The following is a 6,308-nucleotide window of genomic DNA, read 5'->3' as shown; positions in this document are numbered from 1 at the left end:
TGGGTGACTAACCCTTGTCCGTTCCCGGTCACAGTAGCTAGGTTCTGTACAACAGCCGTGGGGGAGCTTTGGTGTGAGCCAGAGGTAGCAGTAGTCCCTGGACGTGTAAAATCACAGCCATAATTAAGCCAAGGACACTACAAGAAGCCAAGAAGGGTGGTCACGGGGGCAAGCAGGCAAGTTCAAATGGCTTTTCTGGGTCTGGAGTTCCAAGAAAGAATTAGCACCAACAGGGAAGGCAGAGGGGAAACTTGTGCCCTGATACAGTTGGGAGGGTTGGTGCCTGGGAATTGAGGTCCTGGGAAGCTGCTGTGGTCCTTTCTAGGAAGGGTAACCAGGTCCAGTGAATGTTCCCAAGACCCATGGCTGTGTCTCCTTCCCTGCTGCTTTTCACGGTGTTGTGTAGGGCCTTCTTCCTGCAGGGCAGCTTTGGTGTTCATCAATTATCTCTCTCTCTCTGCCCTGTAATTCCTTTTCCACCGGCTAGGATTCTGAAATCTTTTCCAGGAGTGCCATCTACTGGTGGATTCAGGAACAGCGCATATCTTAGTGGCTAGCTCTTCAGCTGGTCGGTAATGGATTTGAAAGGGTGTTGAGTATTCTTACAGAGCTGACAGGATGTTGTTTTGCATTGGTCAGACTCTCTCAAGACCCCTCAATGTCCTTCATAGAAGAAGGGGTGGGAAGAGTCAGGTTCCAGCTACTCCCTCCTACCTGTGCTGCCTGGCTGCCCTCTCCTACCCTAGTCGTACGTGGCATTCTGGGTCATGAGGCTTGGCTGCAAGCACCTTTACCTGCTGAGCCATTTTGTAACCCTCTCCTTGTTTCATTTTTTTACATTTTTTTAAGATTTATTTTTTTTATGTGGATGAGTGTTTTGCCTGCATGTGTGCGCCCTGTGTGTGACTGGCACCCTCAGAGGACAGAAGCAGGCATTGGGTTCCCTGAACTAGAGGTACAGATGGTTATGAGCTACCATATGGGTACTGGGAACTGAACCTAAATTCTCTGCAAGAGCAAAAAGTGCTCTTAACCTCTGTGCCTCCCCCAGAATCTTTATGTTTTGAAAGAGGATCTCTCATAGGCCTGGAGCTTGCTGAGTGGGCTAGGCTGCCTTGCCAGTGAGCCCTCTGGGTTGCCTGGCTTTGCCTCCCCAGCACTGGGATTAGAAGCCTGTGTCACCACACTTGGCTTTTCTTTCTTTTTTCTTCCTTCCTTCCTTCCTTCCTTCCTTTCATCCCTTTCTTTTTTAACATGGGCTCTGAGAGGTTAAACTCAGGTCTTCCTGCCCGCAAGGCAAACGCTTTACCAACTGAGCTATCATCACCCCAGTCACCTTTTCTTCCTTTCTTTTTTTTCCTCTCCAGATTCTTGATGGCAAAAAAGCTGGCAAGAAGGGCTTTTTCCGGAGCAATGCTAGCCACACGCTTGAGGTGAATGTGAGCATCCACGGCCTCTGTCAACGGCAGCCTCTGCTTGTCCTTCCAGCAGGCCATTCGTTTGTCTCTGTGCAGTGGGAGTGGACACTGGTACACAGGAGCTGAGACAGCACACGCCTTCCAGCAGCTCTGTCTCCCTCAGTGGAGATGGTCAGTGTGCGGAGTGTCTGGAGCCTAGTGTGCCTTGCATGAGAAGATAGCTGGACCTTCTTGGGTCTCTAGGCTCTGTGAGCCTCTTTCTGTTTGGCCTCACTAGTGATTTTTGAAACCCCAACTGCAGGTGCTCAGACCTGCAAGGAAACCACAGAGCAGGTGCATAGGACGAGCCCTTTTCCCAAAGAACCGCAATGCCCTGAGCGCACTCAGCCCCGGTTCTTTTTTTTTTTTTAATATTTATTTATTTATTATGTATACAATATTCTGTCTGTGTCTGTGTCTGCAGGCCAGAAGAGGACACCAGACCTCATTACAGATGGTTGTGAGCCACCATGTGGTTGCTGGGAATTGAACTCAGAACCTTTGGAAGAGCAGGCAATGCTCTTAACCACTGAGCCATCTCTCCAGCCCTCAGCCCCGGTTCTTAATGACTCTTGCAGAGAACAGGATCCTGTACTATGAAGCCAGTGGAGGAACAAACTGGGATCATTTTGGCTCTGGGAAAGAAGATATTTGATCCCCTCGTCCATGAGTACTGGGCAGCAAACACCTACAAACCAACCAAACATACTGGAAGCTGAGGCAGGAGGATCATGTGTTCCAGGCCAGCCTGGACTACATAAAGCCCTGTCTCAGAAAACAAAATGCCAGAAGTGAAGCACCCTACCCTGCTCTTGGGCAGCTCCTTAGGCCCCTCGGGCTTCTGCATTGCTCCCTCTCATCTCCCAGGCCTTACTGGTTCCTCTGCCCCAGTTCTCTGTGCTTTAATTCCTCAGAGAGAGGCAGCCCTGCATGTCCCCTCTCCACCCTGATGTCAGTGCTCAGGGAGAACCCGGGAGGCCCCACAGGAAAAATGGCTGAGGAGGAAGTTAAGGGTAGGAAGAAGAGGCTCCTGCAAACAGTCAGGGAGCCACATACACAGCTGTTGGTCTCTGTAAGAGAGGGAGGGGTCCTGGCTCCCAGAGGGAGAAACAGGTGCTTAACCCTGTACCACAAGGAGCTTCTGGAACAGGGAAGCTAAAGGATTATGTTTGCTTCACAACAACACACACTGACACTTCCCCTGATTTGGTGAGATCAGGGAGAGGAAGGACAGTGGCTAAGTCGAAAGTCGGGGAGACTGGTCAGGGCATGACACATTGCGTGAAACTGCAGGGATCTGGAAGGGTTGATGATCTCGGTGTCCCACTGCCAGGCCCTCACTGATTCCTTAGACACGGTGAGTAGGAGCTGAAGAGGGCAGGCATCCTTAAGTCTGTCTGTGGCCCTGGGTGGATGTAGGAGCCTTCCATTGTCGTGGAAGGGCCTCTGAGTGTCAAACGGGGCTATGATGGCAGGCGTAACAGCCCAGCTGTCCACAGAGGGACATGTGTTGAGTTGTGCAGTACCCACTGACCACAGACCATAGCTGGATGTAGACACAGCCTAGACCTTGGGGGCTTCCCCAAGGACACCACTTCAGGGGAAGAAAGAATGGGTATCCAGCAAGGGGAGAAGTTACTCTCGGGTCCCTTCAGATGGCCATACATGCTCTGGGGCTGGGAGAGGGTGATGACCCAGGTCACACGATGGGCTGCAGAGTAGGCACAGGGGTGGGCATGCTGAGGAGACTGTCTGTTGTTCCTAGGAGATGGTATTGGGAGACTGGTCTAGTGTGGCCTCCTCACGTGGACCCAGCCAGAGTTCTCACACATTTGCATCCTTACAATTAGAGAAAATAACACAAGAGCCAAGGAGAGAGCCTTGAACTTTCAAAGCTGAGCCAGATAGTCTGGAGACAATGGCGTGTGTGGGTTCTGGACAGAGCGCTCAGGCCTGTGAGGGAGTCTCCTTTGTTTTTTGCCCTTTGAGTCGCCTTTGAGGGCTGATATCAAAGCCTTTTCCTCTCATTTTGTTTGTAGTTTTGTAGCAATGTGTCCAGGCTCAGTCCTCTTCCTGGGAGTGTATCAGTGTCCCCAGGCTAACATGGCTTTTTAAAAATAGCTAACAAAGGGGAATGTTTTTCAGAGACGAAGGCATCCGTACCTTCAGAGAAAAGAGTCGCTGCAGGATCCTGCCTGAGTTCTTGCTGGATGTGACATGGTGGCCACAGTGGAGCTAAGCCCCTCCCTCTCTGTAGGTGCCCCCATCTTGCCTTCTCTGCCTCAGAGACCCCATGATAATGGTTGCCTATGGACAGTTAACACATGGCTCCTCTCTCTGGCTCATTCCAAGTTCAAATCTTGAGAGCTGGGTCCCAGTCGCATTTCCTGGCACACCACAAAAGAGGCCTCTTGCTCGCAGAACCCGAGGTCCAAGCGCCTTAGGTCTGGTCCAGTGGAAGCAGCTTTATGCCTGCGTTTAGACTTCAGGACTTTCTCTCTCACTGATGCTGCCTTTTCCCTTGTATGATGCACAGAGGGCAGGACATGCAAGCTTGAGGACCTGGGTTTCATCTTTACGAAGAGCTGAGCATGGTGATGCTCACCTGAAACCTCAGCCCTGGGGAGACAGAGAGCAGACGGGTCATTTTAAACATGAGACTCGACGGGTGATTTTAAACATGAGACCCCTGCTCCAGCACCCCATGTGCTACAGTTATGGGTGTTCACTCTCACGCATGACCAGGATGTCAGATATGTCTATATGTGATCTTTTCTTGTTGGAGCCATTTGTTCATGTGGGTTGAAGATCCTTCACTAGGGACTTGAGAATGATTGGCTTTCCTTAAGTTTCAAGAATGGATATTGGGTGCCAGTTGAAGATACGAAGATCACTTCCCCTCTTGTGTCACATCTGAGCTGACAGAGTCACTTGGCCCTCTAGTATTCTGCTGCTAGCCACGACAGCAAGACACTCAAAGTGCCTGGAAGTCAAGGGTGACCTTCAGGTGCTTGCTGCACCTGGGCCAGCTACTACTGCCCTGGTCACAGATGCGCACTGACCTCTACACTGCTCTTCCACGGGGAAGTGTGTCAGGAAGCCCAGATTGCTTCTTCTCTGTAGTTACTCCAGGACACTGTCTGGCTGTATGTTGTTGATACCATAGGAAGCGCTGGGGTGGGAGAGGAATAAACCACTGCCAAAGTAAACCCAGGGGCTACACAAGCTCTCTTTGATTTGGCATGCTATTTGTGGACCAGAATACATATTTATTCTTTATTTTCCCCAGTAAAACACAGTGTGCCTTGGGAAGCAGATTAGTGCTTGCTTGTTTTTCCGTGCTGTTTTTCATTGTGTACCTGGCAGTAAAGGGATGTTTGAAGCTAGCACGAGGAGGTTGTTTGTTGAACTGTGTTTCTACCTGAGGGGAAAAAAAAATTAATGTCATGAAATTAATAACTACCATATGGATAGGGATTTTCTTTCTTCCAAGCAAGCAAACAGTTTAAAAAAAAAAAAAGAGCCCTGTTGGCACCTGGAAGAGGTGGTGGAGCCTCAAGTAGTCCTGATCCAGAGCGCAGGTGATGCCTCCGAGCCTGGCAATCCTCTTGGCTTCCTGACGCTGTGTGATGTGCGCAGGCTCACCTCTGTGGTGGAAAGAGCAGGTGCAGGCACAGGCGGCAGCTCCTGTTCTTCTGTGAAATAAACACTGAGGGTCTTGTGATATGCCAAGGGCTCTTCTAGAGACTCAGCAGAACTGTCTTTTCTCCACTGGAGTTTGATTCCTCGGAGGCTGATCATGAAGGCTAACAGAGAGAGATGGATCCCAGGACACACTGTATCCATTGGGCTGAGAGGTCACAAGAAGAAACAGTAGGGATAAGGCCCAGACTGTGACAAAGGGTGAACCATTGCCAGAGACCCAGGAAGTGATGAGCTGCAGGGCCATCTGAGGGTGGAGAATCCCAGGCAGGAAGCTGGAGGCTCAGTCTGGTGGAGCAGGGTGAGGCAGCTGGAGGCCAGGATGCCATGTGGGGTGATGTTTTTAGGGAGGTCATCACAGAGGCCCCAGGTCACCACGGTCACTTGGCTAGTGGAGCAGAGTGAGGCCGTGTACCCTGCTAAAGGCACTTCTTTCTCCTTGGCCCCACAACCAGGTGAGGCATCCGGAAACACAGTCCAGGCCCTGGCAGGTGAACATGCCATCTGTTTTTTTTCCGGTAAAGTAGAGCAGACAACATACATGAAGGGCATACAACAGAGGGGTGTCTAGGCGCAATCTAGTGGCGAAGGCAGGTATTCCTTTTCAAGGTCCTCTTACTTTATACCGTATGCCTTCCTGAATGTCAAGGGACTCAAGGGCTCTGAGGGGAGGACTACCATGCTCCTCAGAGACACCCACGTCTTAATCTTCACCCTAAGGGTGTGTGATTTGGCTTCAGGGACTCTGAGATGGGATGTCATCCTGGGTTGTGTGTGGATGCCAGACAATCATGAGGGCTCTTTCCAGAAGGATGCGGTAGGGCTAGATCACAGGAGGAGGAGGATAAATTCCTTACCAGCCTGGGGCTGTATACTGATTCTCTCCAGGGCCTCTAGAAAGAATGGGCCTTGCTCACACCCTGACTACAGCCTTGGTCTTCCTGAATTCTGAATGGATGGACTTGGGGTTCTTCAAGCCTGCCATAATGTGTTAGAGGGGCCCTGGGTTTGACAATGAAGAAGAAGATATTGGTCTCACCATCTGTGTTGTTGAGGACTCTGGATGCCCTAGCCATGACGCACAAAGAGGAGAGAACAGAGCTGAGAAGCCAGACAAAACAATTCGAGTGTAGGTGATTCGTTCAGTCT

Source organism: Microtus oregoni, unplaced genomic scaffold (genome assembly GCF_018167655.1).
Source record: "Microtus oregoni isolate MIOR12 unplaced genomic scaffold, Mior012 000004F_ref0000308, whole genome shotgun sequence".
Taxonomy (NCBI): domain Eukaryota; kingdom Metazoa; phylum Chordata; class Mammalia; order Rodentia; family Cricetidae; genus Microtus; species Microtus oregoni.
Note: the sequence above shows the minus strand (reverse complement) of the source record.